The 20,160-nt window shown below is 40.2% G+C and overlaps 1 long non-coding RNA gene across 4 annotated transcripts in view; it reads left to right on the forward strand.

Moving 5' to 3' along the window:
• LOC108447332 overlaps positions 1–20,160 on the forward strand; it is a 51,880-nt gene that overhangs the window by 16,745 nt on the left and 14,975 nt on the right. For all 4 annotated transcript variants that reach the window (XR_001862851.1, XR_001862850.1, XR_001862852.1 and 1 more), the window contains exon 3: positions 19,073–19,291. This is a non-coding gene — a long non-coding RNA (uncharacterized LOC108447332). The remainder of the gene's footprint in view (positions 1–19,072; positions 19,292–20,160) is intronic.

A 20,160-nucleotide genomic window follows, 5' to 3' on the forward strand; every position in this document is an offset into this window, starting at 1 on the left:
TTCCCTACCCTTCCATTATTTCTTTCCTTCCATTCAAGCCACCACAGGGACAGATAGGGAGCCAGAAGTCTTGAGCTGCCTTGCTGTAAAGCTCACCTTTGACTTCAGCTCCACTTTTGGCTGCAGGGCACTCCTGATAAACTCACTGCACACCAGGACCTGGCCTCTCATGTGGGCAATAGAATCGCAGGATGGCTGGTTTGGAAGCACTAAAGTTGTTTACAAAACCTCCTGCTTATCTCTGCTGGTCTTCGTAGTCGATTACACTTAAATGGGTCTGACTGGTTACACCAGCACCAAACTGTTTCTGGCTGTTTGAGTCCAAATAAAATAGACAGCAGGCATAAGGCATTTTTTCTCAGAAAATAATACACAATTAAAAAGAAAAAAAGAAAGCTGAATAATCTAGAAGTGATGTCTCAATTTTGAAATGTGATGAAGAATGACAAAATAATCTGGAAAGAATTCAGGAAAGATATGCTCAAGTTAAAAGTAAAGTATCATGCAGTGTTTTAAGACTAACCTCAGGGTTCCTTGAGTAAAAGGTAGGGGTATTTATCAAAGAGAGATTTCACTTTATTTTGGATGTGATTTGATTCTCTGGCTTTGCTGTAACACATAAAAGGCAACTTTCTGTTTCGACCACAAAGGCCACGAGGTGTGACTGGAGGCAACAGCTCATTCCTCTGATTTCAGGGAATTGAGTCAAGGGATTTAATCCACTCCTTAAAGGTGTTCAGGAATAGTTTATGCCACCTGAGGTTGTGCTCGTCCCCAGCTGGTGCAACAAACAAAGGATGTACCTCCTCTTACAGATTTCTTCACTTAGATGAAAGTCATAGGGTGTTTATACATAGAATTACTGATCCTTCTCATTAAACATAGTTTTTGCTTACATCACTACAGAATTCCTGTTCTTGTTATCAATGTCTTTTTATTCCTAGAATCAGCAGAGAAGCTTTCCCTTTGTATTCATTTCTAGAGAAGTCAGGGATGTACAGGGTACTGGTATTGGCATAGCAGATATTCCTATTTATATTTATATACTTTTACATATATATATTTGTATTTGTATATTGTGGTAAATCATCAGTGGTGAAAGAATATTTTTGGGGAAGCCTTGATATTGGGGAGCCACTTCATCTCCTGTTTCTATGTCTAAATCTGCTTGTTGCTGTATAAACATGTTAAGAGCATTAACTCTGGCATCTGTGTACTGATTTCATTGCACACTTGCATACAAATTCTACCAAGATATAAAGGTATGTACAATATTTGCAAAGAAACAAAATTCCCTTTCTGTGGAGGTCCATTACTGTTTCCTTTTCCCAAGAGTAATAGTAGAGAAACTTCCATGTCTTTAAGTAGTAATCGGTGTCTCAGAGTCAGGCAGGAAACATTTTGAAATTTACTCAATGAGATTTTCCTCTCTTTTCTGTATCGTCTGCTATTTGCTTTATTTTACTTGTGTTTTCTGTTTCTCTTTTTTGGGAAGAAGACCAGACCCCTCCTGCCTAGGCATGATGACGCCTCATCCCTACTTTTTGCCCTCTGTTTCCCTTCCCTGCCCTTCCCAGCTCACCTGCCACCCCAGGCCAGGCTGCCACACTTTTGTCCCGGGGGCAGTTTGGTTTATGTCAGTCGCAGGTCAGATTTGGGCAGTCAGTGTGTGACTTTCTGGTGGTGTTTGTGGATCCATGGTGACTGGATGATGCTGTCATAATGTGTTTCTCATCTATTGGTCCTCTCAGACCCTTCTTCAGAGTTCAGGTCCTGATCCCGATTAGTTGCAGCAATCCTAAACATTCGGGTCTGGCTGATGATTGCTGCGGTTCTGGAGATCGGGGCAGCTCCTGAGGGAGTGCTGGGGTTTTGTGGTGCTGCTGCTCATGGCTTTAAACTCCTGTGGGACATTAGACATGGAACAGTGGGTGACTGCAATGGGCTTAGAGTCTTCTCCAGGACTTTTAAATGCTGTTTGGCATTAGGAGGTATATCCTATACACTTTTGGAGCCATAGCTCCTTTCCCTGCCTGAATTCTGCCTGTATTCTATCGCTCAGAGTTTGATGTGAATTAATCACTATTATCTAGCAATGGAGAAATTTAAATGCAGACAATAGACCCATCTAGCTGCATTGTTTCCCAGTGTTGTCACTGGGCTGTTATTCCATTTTTGATTTCTGGTACGCAAAGAGGCGGCTGCCTGATCAGACTGCTAAGGAAACAAAAATATCCTAATTGAACATAGATTTCAGGAAAGCTTCCACTTGTATTTCTTGACATCAGCTCTTCCTCAGTGTTTAGCTTTACTGCACTCTGCTTCTGAGTAATGATCAATCTTTTGTGGGTGGAGAAATGAATCTTTCATATATGAGGTTTGAAAACACCTTTGAAATCTTTTGAGAGAAAAAAGCAGCAAGTAAGCATGAATATATTCAGGCATTGGAAATTGAAATGGAGTTTCAGCATGTGTTCACAAGAATAAAATGGCTGAATTGGTAAGTGTTAAAGACAAATATAGCAGAAATGATAATGAAAGAAAAAATATTATATAGGGTCATCTTAGATTATCAATGTGACACTTGGTGTGAACTGCAGGAGATACGTTCTTAAAGAGATTATGGAAATGTATGTCCCACCAGAGACTGCACAGAATCAGGCACTTCATTCTGGACCCCACAAGTTTCGTAAAATTACAAATTTAATAAACAAACCATTTTATGTCTCTGTAAGAAACTTAGAGGGGATTTTGAAAGTCAAACACTGGAGACCCTTGCTTTGACTGTGGTGGTAAAAGTAACATCTGCCTCAGACATTTTAACAACAGACTGTTCAGATCATTCTTTTCAGTTATGGTAGGAGACTTGACAGACATAAGCCATCCTACCCCTCTTTTCTACACTTCTATCTCTCAGCTAAACTAAACATTACATCAAAGCACTCCTATCAAGGGCATTTAGATTTAATTTTACCTTTCTCTTTCAGATGTTCAGTTCATTACAATAACTTTTGTGATTTCCTAATTAAAACAATAACACAGAAATAAAAGAAAAACAATCATTTTTTTCAGGCTCATCCCTGGGATGCAACAAAATCTTTTTTGTTCTCCAAATCTGAGACAAAAGGCCTGTCAGAAATTTCTGCCACATGCATATTTACCAATACAGACCCAGGACCCTGTGAGATGTGGCTCTGAGTGTTACCCACAAGTAAGTTATCCCAGTGATTCTGGCATTTGTGCTGCCTCTTCTTGCGAAGAGTCTCCAAATCATCAAGGAAAAAGCATTTACCCCCAGGATGGGTAGTCAACACGAGGTCATAGAACAGTCTTTTTCTTTTAAAAACATGGGATTATATGTCCATGATGACATATCCCTGAGGTAAATGCAAATAAAAAGAACCAAGAGTCTTCATTGCTGCTTCAGTCAGTGAGGCTCCTTCTTCTCCCACTGCTCTATTTCTTTGTCTCCTCTTGGGCATACAGCTCTGCCCAGTGTTAACCCACCACCAGAGACCTGCCATTTCTTCCAGGTTTGCTGATGTCCTTCGTGCCAGGCATGTTTGATTGTAGGATTCTTATGATTCACAAACTGTTAGAGGAGCTTTATCTTCTTTTCATGCTTTCAGTTTAACTTCATTAAAGATTTCAAGTTCGCAGTTGCAAGAGTTTTGAGAAAGCTCTACTCTACAGGATTTCCTGAGGAAAGTTAAAAGGCAAGTCTCAGACAAGGCATTCAGAAAACAAAGCCAAACAAGGAAAAGACAGAAACAGCTTGAGGAGCATTGAAAACTATGTTTTAGTATGTAGAGATAATAAACAATAGCTTTCAGGGTCTTATCATGATATATTGTCTCTATGTCAACACATGGTCTTTGTAAAGTGGACAAAACTGGTTTTATTAAAACATCAATGGCAACAAATAATGCATTTCCTCAAATCATCTCTTCTCCTTGTCAGAACTCATTCTGCCTGGCAGGTGTAGCCCATTTACTGCAACAAAAGGTGAAAGGTCTCATGTTGTGATTGTGGAATCTCAGGGAGACAGCACTCAGCTGAGCACTCAGTCCTCTTCTGTGAAAGTCTGAGAAAGTTTTCCTTGCAATCTGCTTCCCAGATTTCCTGCTGCATTCACAGCTGTATTTAGCATTATGGTGGCTCATGACCCTGTTTCATGTGGAAAATATCTACTCCACGACAAAGAGGTGAAGTAAAGAGTTTCTTTGGTGGCTGTGGTGTCCCTTGAAGTTTCAACCATTGGAGTATTTGTTTGCTAACTTTTAAACCTCGTGTTTGATCCAGAGTTACAGATGCCTATGCTGTGTCCATTTTAATTTATTAGAGAGACAGGCAAATACTCTGAAAAGGTCTCTAATCTTTGACATAGTTGATGAAATATTTATCTTGGTACCCAAAGTTGTTAGTGATATTGTTTCCAAGTTCCAGAGCATATATTTAGTGAAGCATCAAGAATTTGGTCCAAGAAAATGATTAATTATGGTCCTAAAGTAGTGCACAAAAGCCACCATAGGAGTTAATTTAAACTGGGTTCACAAAACCCCTTTAGTGGTCAGCAAGAGATTGCCTAGAGATACAGAGAGTATTAAGAATATTAAGAGGGTGATACTCTTAATATGATTCCACTCTGGAACTTAGGTTCCCTAAACTGGATCCCAAACCCATTTTCTGAGGTTAAACTGCTCTTTAAAATCCTCGGCAGCTTATACACTCTTCCTTCTTAAGCACATGAACTGAGTGATGCTGTGCTGGATGACCAGCAAATGGTCAGTGCCTCCCCCAGTCCTGTGCTCCTGAACTGATGTTCCTCACAGAAGGGCTTCACAGTCCCCTACTTTCCTGACCTAGTGGCACTGTGACAGCTGTGCTTTTCTCTGTCCTTCTCCTCTTCCTCTTCCCATCTCTTAGTCTAAATTTGAAGTACAGGTAGCTGCAGTATTTTGTTTCTATTTCTCCCTACTCTTTGAGCTGATGTAAATATTTTCATTTGTATTCAGTCTCCCCAGTTCTTGGAATGACATGTTTTGCAGCCATCCATACTCAGGACATTGGAACTGATCCCCTTGTTTTCTCATCAGGCTCATGTCCAGCCCTGGTAAAAAAAGGCAGGTGATCTGTGTGCCACTATTTTACCTTATTCATACTCCCGATTCCTCCTGAGTCCAGAGAGGTCCAGAGAGGAGTGAAACACATTCATACAGTGATTCATACAGTTTACTTTTCCCTCAGAATTACTGACTCTGGGGAAAACTAGCTATTATTTCAGACATCTACCAGATCATTTTATACAAGTGATGCAAAGCCACAAAGAAAAGATTTTCGTGACTCAAGAAGCCTTGATGGTGACATAAGCCTGCTGAGGGTTTTGCTGCTGGCCATCCTGATGGTGGTTTCATTTGATACCACAATTCCTCACATATATTAGTGCTGGAGGGACAGTCAGGACCAAGTGACTCACACAGCAGAGAGGGGAGTTCAGCCTGGGAAAGGGTAAGGGGCTTTCTCTGAAAAGTGCTGATGTGGCAATTTAAGCTTCATCCCATAATTTTATTTCTTTATTTCATGCTTTCACCCTCTTTCATTTCTGCCATATCCAGTGATCTTGGGACAATATTTTCTTTATGCAAATTTTCATCTGTACAGAATATTAATCTCTGCCATTGGCATTGATGGACAAGAGTTAAAATTTCATTTTAAATATAAAGCTCTGTCAGAGCACACTTAATTCTCTGCTGTGTTTATAAGATAGTTTTACTTAGTGACATTTAATTGTAAAAGTTGCAAACTCCAGGCGTGCTAGTCCCTTCCATTGTGTTGGTTTAGGAATAACCGTGTAGGAATAGTTACCTTTCTTCCCAAGATACTGTAATAGCGGGTATTTTGGTGCAAGGTTGTTTTACCTTATTGGATTTCAACTTGAAACAAGAGTTTGTTATTATCTCAAAATAAAGCAGTTATTTATTACCATAACCAAAATGAATCCCCTACAAACAGTAGCTGCCAGCTGGTACCAGGTTTTAAAACTCTTATAAATTGAGATTTCCAATAATTTTGGCAAAAGCCAAGGAGACTCTTATTTTTTTATATGCTACTCTGCCTGTGGGAATTCACAGGGATGCATTCCACCTCCAGTAGAATTTTACATTAGGTCACAGGTGTACAGCAGACACAACCAATAAAATAAAAATCAAAGCTTCACAGCTTTCAGGCATTATCCATTTTTCATAGCTTTCAGTGCTGGCAGGGAGGGTGTGTTTTAAACCAATATTGGGCAAGATATCCCGTTCACTTTCAGATGAAGAAGTGACCAGTTTTAGCTGATCACAGGTTATCTCTTCTCCAATTGCCTGAGAGGGAGATGCTGCATCAATGCACAGGTTAAAAGGGCAGTGGGAGTCAACCCAACAGGCTCATCTCCAACACCATCCAGCCAAGTCCCACAGAGAAATAAATCTCTGCACAGAAAGCAGATACAGGCTCAGCGTTTCCTAAGAGACTGAGGCTGTGATTCCAGCTCGCCTCACCCCGGGAAAGGTCCAATCCCAATTTCTGCTAAAGGTTATGGCTATCTGAATACTTCCTAGCTCCAGAGTTAAGACAGTGAAAAGGGTTGTCTGCTCCCACTTTGTTGTCTTGAGAGGAAGGGTGTTAGTGAATTTTTATTTTCTGCAGTCATTTCACCGCTGTTTTCTCCTTTCAGTTTCCACACCGAGTACCAAAAGAGGGGCAGGCATCAGCTTTCGACAGCTTTATAAAAACAGGTCAGCACATATTATTTATAAATTGTTCAGTGAGAAACTGTAAATTAGCCATAATTTTAAAAAGTAGATTGACAGGGCACCTAGATTTAGTGTCTGACTAAGTGAACAAAATTGGAATTAAAATTGCCTGTGAGTAGAAAAAAATCAACATTCACTTGACTGCCAGCTATTCAATGTTTGCTTTTTCCAAATGTCTTGTTTTCTTTAAGTTTCCATTAATTGCTTAGTTAACGTGAGCCACTTCCAATGAAATAATTGGTCAAGAATGTCCCAACAAGGGCTTTTCAGGTATTTGCAGGGGTTTGAGTTTTATTGTAGTTCATACTGTTTAGCAAATCACAGGAGAGAGAAGTGTGGCTGCTTTCTCCCAGGAAATGTCACACCAGTAAATTAAGCAGGGCTCTAAAAGGAACTGTGTTCTGTAAAAGAATATTTCCATCGCCCTTCATGGAAAGCCCAGGCCTCAGCACCAGGGAGGCACAGCCTGTGTGTGAGTCATGGGGAGCTGCAAGGAGATTTTCATTTTGAAAATGCACTCTCTCTAAGAAGCACAGCCTGGGAACTGATAAGAGCAGGAAGGGAAAAACAACCTCTGGAGTCTGGGGAGGAAAAGGGAAAGGAGGGGCAGGATTGGTGACTTTCACCTTTTAAAAACAGTATACTGAGATTGCATTGGACCGCTTTCTTTTCCCTCCTGTTGCAAATCTACACACAAGCGATTTTTTTCCCTACCTTGAAGTCTGCCCTCCTTCATTAGCATGGAAAGGTGATCATTATTCAATCTGACAGGGACACGGACCCAAATCTGATCTAAAACATTTGATAGTGGTCCTCTTGTAAAATACATGATCTGTAAAATAACAGCTGCAGTGATTCTACAACAAATATGTTAGTGTGTTAGAGGACTGGGACACAAGTGTGTTTAAACAAATCCAGTGAAGTTATCATGGGAAACTGAAGCAAGTGAGTCACCATTTTCCTGATAATAGTTACACCAATTCATAGATAAGAGGACTGGAAAGAAGGCCCCTCTTTCATCCATAGTTTATTCACATGGTTAATGCAGAGAGGTGAATTGTTGTAGGATAAACTCTGATGTGATGTTGTAGGATAAGGTGACGTGATATGCTAGCTTTGTTGCTCAGAGTGTGTGTGCAGAAACATGCATAATGGTGTGCAATTTGGGGCAAACACATGATGTTTAAGGTTCTGAAGGAGAGAAGTGAAGACAATGATAAATTTATATAACACATATTCTGAAGGCAGAAGGGAACCTGCGAACAAAGAGCTTTGTGCTCTCAGATCTAAGAATTATTTGAAGTAGTTCCTCTGGCTCAAATGTGCGGAGATATCAGGCAATTGAATTCAATATCTGAAGCAAAGATGTCCTGATGGCTCTGGACTTTGAAATGTTGTACTTTACTGTGCACACAAGTGGTGTAGATGCCTTCAGCAGACAAATGTTAATGCTAAGGAAAAGTAGTTCTAGTGCCAAATGTTAACTTTAAAGAGAAGTAGCTCTGGTGCCAATAGCAATAGAGACTGACATTAACAGTGGTGATTTTCTCCTTCTTTTCATATGTGGAGCCGTATGCAGAAGCGTCAGGCCGTGTGTGAGCAGCATACAAACCCCATTATACACCACACAGAATCTGAGAAGCCTAGGAACAATTTTAATGAAATGACAACAGTGTCCAAGCTCCTAAAAACACAGATTTTTGCTTCCATAATGGAAATGAGCTATGGGCTGGGAAGTGGATGGCTCCAATTCTTCTGGACTTCCAATTCCTTCCACGTTTCCATGGAAACATGGCACAAACTGTGCACATACCTTATTTTTGATTAGCAAAGTAAACAGGCACAGTTACTGCTCAGCTTCAGTGGGTATGTCCTACAAAGACAATTTCAAAAGTGTCTAATTTAATGGCAGCAAAAGTTAATTAGGGGATAAAAAGGCCCTGATGCTGCTTGATCTACCTATTATTCTGAGTTTCGATAATGCAAGCTGGAGTCAGAGATGTGGTCAGCTGGATTTAGAGAGATGGTATAATGAGCAGTGCCCCATGGTGAGGGTAGAGGGGTTTGAACTGCAAATACAATTTTTTTGGTCTCCAGTCCTAGGGATAGTAGTGGTGGCCTTTCTATGGGGAAAGACACTGGTTCATTTGTAAGGGATACACAGTGAAAAGGTAGGACACGAACCTCGTGTAGATTTCATCTTTGTTAACCCCTGTCTGCTGTGTGTTTTCATGAGTCTCCACGTGGTTTTGATTTCAGACCTTCAAAATATATTTTGAATTCCTTCCCTGGCCTCCTTTGCTAGACCTTGTTATGCAAAACAGAAAATATTTCCTGAGTTTATATCTTTGTCAGTAGCTTGAAGTGAGGAAAGTCCTATTCAAAAAGCTCAGCACTTGTAGGAAAAACAGCTCATTTCTGATTGTTTTCCATGCCAGTGTATCTCTTCTCTCTGCTTGTGGCCCAGAAAGTCTTGCACTTTTGTCAATGTTAATTGTTTTCCTTCATTGCTCTATTGCTTCGTTTAAACCGTTTAACCTACACTGAAGTTGCATCTCATTAACAGTGGCCTTGTGTAGCCCATGGCAAAAGGCTTTGTGCACACGTGGTTAGCAGTGTCACACACCCCAGGGATGAGGAAGACCGGCTACCAAGCCTTCTTCTGGTCACCTGGTGCCTGCCCTGTCCAGAAGAAAATTTTTCTGACAGATGAAAATTGTGTTGTAAACCCGATTTTATTTCTCTCAGCCTTCTCAGCCCTTGCATGGTGGAGCAGGGAATGTAGTGGGAAGCCAGCAATCTCCTAGGGCTGCTCCATATGAGCTATTCTTGGCTGTCAGAGATGTCCCTGTGGCTGCCCTTGGTCAAGCTGAGGCATAAAGTAGTTCTCGAGTCATCCAGGGTTTGAGAAACAGCAAAGTCTGTGTGAAGCCCACCATTTCCCCTCCATTCCACGCTGAGTGTAACTGGGGTGGACCAGAAATAACAGTAGCAGGTTGGGTTTCGGTGTGTCTCCATTAGATCTCCAAGTGAGCCACTGCTAAGTCAGAGACCCAAAATTTATTGCTTTAGCACTCCTATGTGACGATACATTTGGGGTAATTTTGCAGCTCCGTCTCAGTGTCGAATAAAGCCTGGAGGAGACTACAGTGACCTGAAAACTGCCCATGGGTGTGCTGCAGGGAGGAGAGGGGAAGCTAAGGTTTGGAAGAGAAAAAAAAAATGATGAAAGAAAATATGAGCCAAGACATAAAGTCTCATTTCGCTCCCATGTGCTAGTGCTTGAGCAGACTATTGTTCTGGACTCAGAGATTGGTTCTTAATTATGTTGAGCAGTGAATGGTTTAAATTACAGGCGCATAGTTTGGTGAGCACAGAGCTGTTAAGAATTTTGGCTGGAGAGCAGCTGCAGGGCTGCTCTGAGATCTCAGGAGGTGGCTGTAGCTGGAGGTGTTCTCCAGAGTTAGGAGGCCTGCACGCTGCCACCTGAAGTCCCATGCTTGAATGCTTTATCTAAATCTGCCCTTGTCTTTATTCTGCTATTTCAATCTAAAACAAAACATCTTGTATTTATTGTATCATCGCATTTATACACTACCATTTTGGAATCTCCTGTGGACATCATCAGATCCAGATGTTTGCAAATGTCATCATCCATACACTAAAATGATTACAAATGGAGATATATTTCTGTAAGCTGTTGCTACACAGTGAAGATTGCCAATTTCCACTGGCTTGGAGGAGACTTTTCTTTTTAATAGGGTAGGGATAGCCCCAAGTTCAATATTGCAGATTTTTAAATTACACATATTGTTGCATGAAGCACAAGTGGTTGCAGTCTCTGTTCACTCATAAATTTGGACTGATTTCCTAAGAGGTTACTAATTTTAAGATGTGGAGGACGATTTCAGCATTGGGATTACAAAATCTGATTACCTGTCTTTATCTGTAAAGAGTGTGATGTGAGTTCATTATGCTCAATTATGATCAAGGTATTAAAAATACAATTCATTTCCAGGGAAGAACTGTTTTTCCTTCAACACACTCCCTTTGCCTAAATTGTCTGACAACTGCACTGGTATTTATATGTACTGTACACAGCTCTGTCTGGCTTGTGAATGAATACTACTGCCCTCTGCTGCAATGAACGCAATCTCCAGTCTAAATGTACACAAAGTATGGGGAAATAATTTGTATGGATGCCCAGACAGAAGCAGAGACACACCCAACAGCTCAGAAGGGGCAATGGTTTGTGCTGACCTCTTGGTATTGTGCTGGATGTCAGGGCAAGATGGAAGACTCTACAGCAGGGAAAAGAAAACACGTATTATAACTTGGTCTTATTGTACCCTAATTAGTAAAGTCAAGCTCCATTTTAGATTTTCCCATCTCTTTACTGATTTGGAAACAATAATAAGAAGTCAGAGATTCTAAATTCATAGCTTTGGCCACCAGAATGATATCACAGAGCTAAAATTTTAGGTACTCTCTTCTGAAAATGGCAACTCTGTATTAGGTACCGCAGCTTTCAGACACAATTAACAAAGTTAGTTATGCACTCAAGAGTGAGACTCTTGATCCAGGATTCTGCGGGAAAGGTTACCTGGTTTGACTCTTGGGAACACAAAGGAAAATCTCTGTCTTCCCTAAAGCTTTGTGCTATGTGAACATTGTGTTGTGGGAAAACCCTTATTTTTGCTAGGGAATTATAGTCCCGTAGTTTCACTGGGATGGATATGTCTTGTTCTTTCTCCATTACAAAAAAAAGAAAAGAAAAGAAAAAGTAATTTTTATTCAGGAAATAGAATGAGAAATGGTAATGTACATTAGACTTTACTTTGGAATTTGAAGAAGTGGTGCTTCAATTTTATTGAGTGGAATGGAAGTTTGGTTTAGTAGCCTGGCTGATGTTAACAATTTCAGTACCTCAAGATATGAAATTTTTTAAATGGCTGAAAATTGAAAGTCAAAATAGATCCAAATAAAGTTAATATAGAGTTAGATTTTTTTTTTATTATTAGCACATATTATGTACTATTTCCAGTGTATTTTCTTATGAATCTTGTGATGAATCTATGGCAAACTCGTGCAACTTCAATAACTAAAAAACTCAGCAATATAAGGAGCTGCCAGATTCCAAAAGCAACTGATCCTTCTAAATTGGAAGAAATTGGAAATGGGGTGTAATAGTTATCACAATTATATGTGCCATAAAGATATTGTTTTCATGAGTACTTACTGCCAGGTCGGCCAAACTACGCTCAATAAACTCTGGGCCCAGGGGACTCATGAAACTATTCTTCATGAGTGGTCTTCATGTTGTTATTGGACAAGGTACTAAAGCTCTTGGGGAGGAATGGCTGTTGATACTGAGAAAAATATTTCATTTAGCATCATATGTATGCATCATACAGCGCTGTGAGAAAAGAGCTTGTGTCGATATATTGTTGAAGTAATACTATGAATATACTGAAAATCATATTCAAGGATAATTGAAATTAGGAGGATAAGAAACATTATATAATAATAAGAAATTATCCCTTGCTCAATTGGAGCTGAAGTAAGAAAAACAGAGGTTTTGTGCCTCTAGCATAATTGATTAAGTCATCTTTTGGGGAGTATTCGTCATGTGACAAAATGAAATTGCCCATCATGTCTTTGCTGGAGACTTGATTTCTTTCAGTTGGTCTTGGGTAGGAAAGAAGAAAAAAAAAACCCCAAAAAAGTTTGCTGAATCTCTTTGTAAACTCTTAAGCTTAAAGACTCAAGCTAAACCCTGACTTGGGTTTTCTGTTAATCCAGCACATGATTTATTTACTATAAACAAGCCTGAAGCATGGGAAATGGTTTCCAGAGAACAGAACATGAGTTTTCTGGACAACTTGAAAAATCTTTTTGTAGTGAAACCTGTGGATTGAAATTGTTAAAGGATATTTTGTTTCCAATTTAGGTATCTGGCTTGATGGGATCAGTCGGTCTTCTCAATCCAGTCCAAAAACACGAACCACTGAGCATACATACATTAATCAAGGCTTATGTGTTTAGTAGCTCAGAAGGCTGTAAAAGGAACATTTCTTTCCTTTTTGGACACTGAAGCACAAAAAGCAGGCGAACTGTGGTTTCCTCTCACCAGCCATGAGCTTCCTGTATTCAAGTAATAGTGATGGTGAATTGGGTACTGCAAAACTTGGCAGCATTGTTCTGGCTCTACAGGTCAGGAAAGCTGCAGAATTTGGTAGGTGATTAAGGAAAGGAAAATTCAAATACCTTTGATTCCCCTGCTTTCTTTGAAAAATGCCGTCTGAACAAAGGACTTGAAGAGCTCTCTAAAAAAGACTAGTATAACTTTCCTTTATAACTATGCATCCAAGTTTTAACTGGAGAAGGAATTAATTTAACCAGCAGGCTCAATGACTCACAAAGAAATGGACGTGGACATTTTGAAAATGATCTGCTCAGTGACAATTAGATTGAGACATCGCTTCCTGTGGCACCAAAAATTGTAGTAAAAGCCTTATTCTGCAAGATACACTAGGATTGCACTCCAGGAGATGGCACAGTAGATTGTAAACATTGCTTTTAAGAATGAAACACTTAGTCTATGCTGATCAAAGTAAGATAAACAATGTACAGTTTAATAATTTCTTTTTAATGAAAAGATCTTAATTGAACAAGACTTTTTTCTGTAAGATCTACAGAATTCTGCTAGGCAGTCTAAATAACCATCATAAGAAGGCAGCCTCGGTGGTTTCTGAAACAGTTGATAAAGTTTTTTAGCATCTCTTCTGTTGAGAGAATAATATTGTTTCTCTGCTGTAGTATTATACCTGAAATATTGCCAGATATATTTCCACATGAATCAACATTTTATTGTCATTACTAGGCAATGTAGAATTTTTAGTCTTCCCCTCTTTCTTTCTCTGTCCTTCAAATGCCACCCTCCCAGTTATTTTGGACTATTTCTTGCACATAAATGCATGATTAGAAAAAACATTCAAGGTTGTGTACTAGTGCATAATCTGTTCAGTAGAACCATAATTCTGTTCCTTCCATTTCTTGTCCTGCATTGCTTCATTTATTCATGGAATTTTGTTGCCTAGCTCTGAAGAGAGTGGTTAGGAATGCAGATATAAAGCAAGTTTGATGCTTGGACCTTTCTTCTTTTTAAGTGACCACTACCTTAGAATTTTGAAAAGATTGCAGCTTAGTCTTATCTGGCTAATGAATGTGTGAAACCGAGCTGGGAACGAAGCACCAAAATTCACCAGTGGTGTACTCACCTGTGTGGGTCGGTAAATGTGACATGAAATGGAATGTTGGGTGTCACATACAAGGCATTTGGGACCTCAGGTGGCTGTTGGGCTGCTCTAGGAAAAATGTGTAAAGTTTGCACTGGCAGACGTATGTGACTCTAAATAAGTACCCAGACCTAAACTGGGTAGAAGAACTTGAGCTGTTCTGAGAGTGGTATGGAGCAGAGAAAGCCTGTAAGTCCCACCACTCTGGACTTGCCCAAGGCATGTTGATGCTCACTGAGGATCAGTTCTGACTTCAGCTCCTTTTGTGATGCCAGCTGTTGCACAAATGCTAAACCCCCATGTAAGCATAGGGCATAAAACTGATAGATTCATATTTGAATTAAGGCTGTAGGGGGATTTCAGCTTAATATTTAAGATGAAGTCAAGTATTTGTACAGGAAGCTGGCCATTTACCTTCCTGTTTATCCCTCGTTACTGCCTGGTTGTATGCAGCAGACATCGAGTTGGCAAACTGCAGTTTTTCAGAATTTTTAAGTGAACTTACTTTGGCACTAAAATACTATATTGCTTCGTTTTGCATGCTTGAGTTGTACAGTTCCTGGCAGTAAAAATTGCACTTTGGGTTTTTTTGTATTCATTCTACTTAAGAAACTGAAATCATAAGTGGTTATGTCTCTCCTGGAAAACTGTAAGCCAAGTGCCTGATTTTCTCTTTTTCATACATCACCAGAAGGTCTCCACTGACCTCCAGTTAACAGGATTCTGTTGATGTAAAAGTGGTGCAAGAACGGACTGAATCTCAAATTTTTGCAAGTTTCGTTGAGATTCATCAGACTTGGGTCTAACGAACTAAAGTAATTACGTGTATGTTTGGCAATATTTGTCTCCTGATTAATATTTTTATGTTCAGATGTTAGATTACTTACAGATTCTTTCTTTTTGCTTATTTAGCAAGTTTCCATTTCTAAGTGATTTTGTGTAATTTTGCAAATATTTACTAAACATTATAATATTGTCATTTTACAGGTGGGACAAAACTGAAATGGCTCACTTAAGTTAAAATCTCACTGCACTGTAAAGTACATTCCTTCTTGTTGTTTTTAATTAGCATAATGTTCTTCAATTTAAGGCAATTATGCATTTTCTTGCAGATCAACTGCACAGAAAAACCACTGCTAAGTTCTTTGCTTCCATTACAGTTTACAGGATTATTCCTAATGCCATAGGGTAAATATTTTAACTTTGTGTTCAGAAAAATGAAATAGTAATCATCAGTACATCTTATACAAATATTTGGATTTGTCCATTGTAATACCCTACAAAGTTTTACTAATGTCAGTGTATAAATGCAGGTTGTTAATTTATTAAGAACTGTGGCAGCCTGGTTGTTTAGCTGGTGCTTTTGTTAAGATATATTCTGTGTATTTGAGTGATTAAACCAGCACTAAAATCACATCTCTCTCTATCAAGCCTTTCAGGTTGAGATCATTTGGGATTCATTCCCAACTCCACCATGTTTTTTTCACTTGAGCATTAAAATGTCAGATAGGAAGAAAATAATTTGCAGCTGTCTTGGAACTTGATTCACCCGCCCCTGACATCAAATTTATGCCAGCGCAACTCTGTTGAAAACCATGATATTACTCTGGTGTTATACTGGTTTAATGGAGTTGCAAATCGGGCCTTAGGGGGGTTTCTTGGTTACTTCTAATTTTCTGATTAAAGCAGAGTTATTGAAACTCATAAAATCCATGGAACATTGTTGCTCTACTGTGGGCTATCTGCATCAGAAACCTCACTTCATTCTGGGCCTTAAGCAAATTCCCAGCTGGCCTTAGCTCAGTGAAGGTACATTCAGTCAACGTTTCAGCAGGCTTTTTATTTTTCAATTTGCATATTATTTTAACCACATTCCAGAGCCTTGCAACCACAGAGGTTCAAAATATTCCATAGATTCCGGATTCTTAGGCAGATGTGAGGCACCATCTCCAAATTCATGCTTCTCTTTCCTACCTCATCATTCCTCTTCATGCAGCCAACAAAACAGCAGACTGCTACCCAAAATATTTTACAGGATCAACCCTTTGGCCAGGAGAATTTCTTATTCACTCACTGTCTATGGCCTGTAGGGCTCAGCTTTCCAGCACAGCATCCAAACCTCCATTACAGCAAGGAGATAAAGGAATGCAGAGAAACAGAAGTGGAGAAACAACGAGGGGAATGACTACATGGAATCATTTCATGTCTCAAAGAAGGTCCAGTCAGGTTTGGTCTGATTCATTGCTATGGTTTGTAGCCCTGTCTGTGCCATTTGGCAGAGGGAAGGGGTCTGAGGGTTAAGTTCTGTGTGCAGGCAGTCTGGGAAATGCTGATGGCCTCGAGTTCTGTAGATTAGTGTAGTGACTGGACCCAAGGAAACGGCAGGAAGCTGAGTCAGGGGGGATTTAGGTTGGATATCAAGAAAAGTTTTTTCGCCCAGAGAGTGGTTGGGCACTGGAACAGGTTCCCCAGGGAAGTGGTCATAGCACCAAGCCTGAGAGAGTTCAGGAAGTATTTGTACAACACTCTCAGGCACATGGTGTGAGTCTTGGGAATGTCCTGTTCAGGGCCAGGAGTTGGACTCGACGATTCCAGTGGGTCCCTTCCCACTCAGGATATCCCATGAGAACAGAAGTAGTCCTGCTACCTTTACTGCAGGGGCAGAGAGGTTGTTTGCTTCAGGAAAGTCAGTCTAAAAGAACTCCTGAAGTGTGCTGTGCTTTCAGGAACAATATCATGCATAACTAAATGAGTTTTTTTGATTATGCTTTAATCAATATCTACAATCCAAATGGCAATCAGAGAGGTCTTTTATTTCCAAAGAGATTAAAATTTAGCAGTGCAGAGACCTAGGAAATACAGAAAAAACCCCTCCAAACAAAACATTTAGGGGGGAAAGAAAAAGAAGAAAGAAAAAAGCTTATTTAATTTCAGAATAATTCTTGGTATTCTTAAAGCTCTGAATGAAGATTTATGTTGGTCTTTCTTGATCCAAACGGGTTACCTCTCTTTAATAACAAAGCTTTCTTTGAGAATGTTTAATGCTTATTGCTGCTGCCAGATACAACCTCCCACTTTTTCAAGGTTTTGAAATATACTGGGCAGTTCCTAAGCTTTCTTTGGCATGTGGAGGTAATTCATGTGTTGGACTACAAACCAACTGCTCACCCAAAAGCGCAGGAGGCCCGGATGATGTAGATTAGGAATAAACAAAAGGAACTGGAAAATTCTGTAGAGGTAACATTTTAATAACTGTGCTTCCACGTTATATGGTGGAAAATACCTTGTGAAAAGGGAATAGTCTGCAGAAGATCCTCTGCTGTTTGCTGTAAAAAGGTTCGTCCTCTTGTCCCCTTACATGTGTACTCAACAGATAACACAGGAAATGCTAATCCCAGTCATAGGCTGGTGAGAGGGGAAGAAGAGGAGGGAGGCTTAAGTAATAAATCTGGGTCACATACTCAAAGAACATTGGCACAGCAATGGAGGCAGATGCCCTGCTTGAGAGAGGGTGTTCAAGCTGTATTGCATCACACAGAAGCATCTTCAGAGAACAGCACACATGGTGGGGGGCTGCAGTGCCCTTGAAACACCCTTTAAAAGCCCCAGGCATAATTGCTGCCCTCGAAACTTCGTGCCAGTGCTGATGTGAATGGAGGAGATTCCAGCAATATGCCCATTTCCATGAAGTACATCGAAGAACAATGGAGCAGAAGACAAAACTTGGATGAAGCCACCCCCCAGGAAAGCTTTGGTTTTGTTTGAAAACTGAGACAAAATGTACAAAAATAAATAAACTGAAATGGCTGTAAATAGCCTATGAAAACATGCTACAATAAAATTGTTGAGAATTCTTCTTCATTATCCCACTTCACATTTGAGGGGATGACTGGAAAAGAGGATCCTCTATTTTTTTAAGAAATCCACAGGCCTTACAGCAAATGAGCATGTTTTCCAGTTCAAATATTATGAGTATTTTTTAATGTTTGCACAGACTTGGGATTTCTGAGCCCATGAAATAATCTGCAAAAAGATCCCACTTTTTTGCTTTGCTGAGACTCCCACATGGCACGGAGCGGAAAACACTTTGCTGTGGCATGTTTAATGGGTTGCAGAGTAGGCAGTGTGTGGTTCCTTAGAGCAACTGGGATGGGAGAAGATAAAATACATCCTGCTTTCCCAAAGCAGATTGTATGACTCTGTGGCTACCTGAAAGGAAAGACCACTTCCAGTTTAGCCACACAGACGTAATCCGTGTGTATTCTTAGACTTATGAGTGGCTGCATTACCGTGCAATTAGTCTGGATTACCGAAATGTGGGATAAGGAGGGGGGAAAAAAGGTTTGCTTCTCATTATTTTTTCCTCTGAGCATTCATCTGCTTTACTCAGAGTTTCCTATACCTGATTCTTCGGTGTCTGTGGCCACCAACAGAGTTTCCCCCAGCCCTAGCAGTCTGGTTTGAATGTGTGCGCTGTACATTCTCCTTGTCCGGAGGGCTCTGGTAAAGGCATTTATCTGTTGAATGACGTGCAGACTGCCAGATTCAACAGATGACAGCTTAAGCACAGCACTAGTGACCACCAATGGTGTGGTTTTTACTTTGGGATCCTGCTTTTTCTTACAAAAAAAATATGTTGCCATTATTGACTTTTTTAAAGAATTCTTTTCTCAAGCTGTTTCTTGTGTTTTGGTGTATTCTTCTGCTCTGTCCCATATTAAGGACTGATCTTGATTTCATGTGCCCTAATTTCATGCTGCCCCTCCTCTAGCCTTCAGCAGTTGCTTGTGGTTTGTGCAGGAGTTTGGGAACAGATGTGACCAAACAGGCACAGACACAAATAGATGATGCTGACTCTCTCCCTCCCTCTCTCTCACCTGTTGGCCATTTGCTATCTCTGATACATTTAAGAGATAAGGCAGTTTGGAAAGCACACAGATCATGACTCCTTTTTTTTTTTCCTTGCCCTTTTTTCAGGTGGAGGTCTGTACTGAGGAAAGACAGAGGCAACCCAGGGACACAAAACAGGCAGATGGAAAGCACAGACCAGAGTCCTCCAGCTTTGGTTAATTTTGCTATCAGCAGCAATCTCATCATGTGGGTCCTGCTCATGGGTGCACTGATTTGGGAACTGCTTGGCAGCATTGTTCTGGGATGAATACGGTCCTGTACTGATGAAATGGAATGCAGTTCAAGGTAATCTCTTTAGGGGTGTCATGCTGTTCCCCTAGGAAGGGTTTAGAGACCCAGGAAATCAAAAAGTCAGATGGATGCCAATGGGTAGAGGGCAAATGCATTCTAACACAATTGTGCATATTGCCACAGTGGTCCTTCACGGGGATTTTTTTAGGAAACAACATATGCAAAGATAATAACCTCCCTGCTGGTACTGGCAGATATCTGCCTTTCTGACAGACTCAGATTCATTCATATGCACAACAGGAGGGAAAGGATTATTTCAGCACAGTTATTTTCTCTCCTAGTTCACATCATCCACTGACTATGTACAAATAGGAAGGATGCCAAGTTGTTTACAAGAAGATCAGCAATGATTTGAGCCAAAACTATCAGTCCAACTGCCCTCAAACCGTAGGGATTTTCTGATGTGGCTATGACTCCAAAAGCTGTGACTCAGCTCCATCTCTGTGCTGGAGTGAGTGTCAAAATGAATATTTAAGCAAAAGCCCCATTCTAAGTTGTACAGCGAGCTCCCACTGAGTGCCAGACATGAGAAATCACCCTGACTCTGTCAGCATAAAACTTTCAAGACACAGGTAATGTACATCATAAATTTGAGCTGAGAAATTCTCTTTTAAGTATTTTTCCTTTGAAAGTCTTACTGAGCTCCTATCTCCTTCCCCTTCCAGACCACCCACAGATACCACCCACAGACCAGTCACCCCATGGTCTTTAGAGGTCATCTGTCATTCTCACTATCTTAATCCTGAGAGCATAGGTGCTCAGTCAGAAAAATGACTTTAAACAGGTGCTTAATGTCAAAAATACAATTTGTATCATTAGAATATTATTAGAATGAATAATGACACCTAAGTGTTTACTTCCTG

Source organism: Corvus brachyrhynchos, unplaced genomic scaffold (assembly GCF_000691975.1).
Source record: "Corvus brachyrhynchos isolate BGI_N302 unplaced genomic scaffold, ASM69197v1 scaffold105, whole genome shotgun sequence".
NCBI classification, from domain to species: Eukaryota; Metazoa; Chordata; class Aves; order Passeriformes; family Corvidae; genus Corvus; species Corvus brachyrhynchos.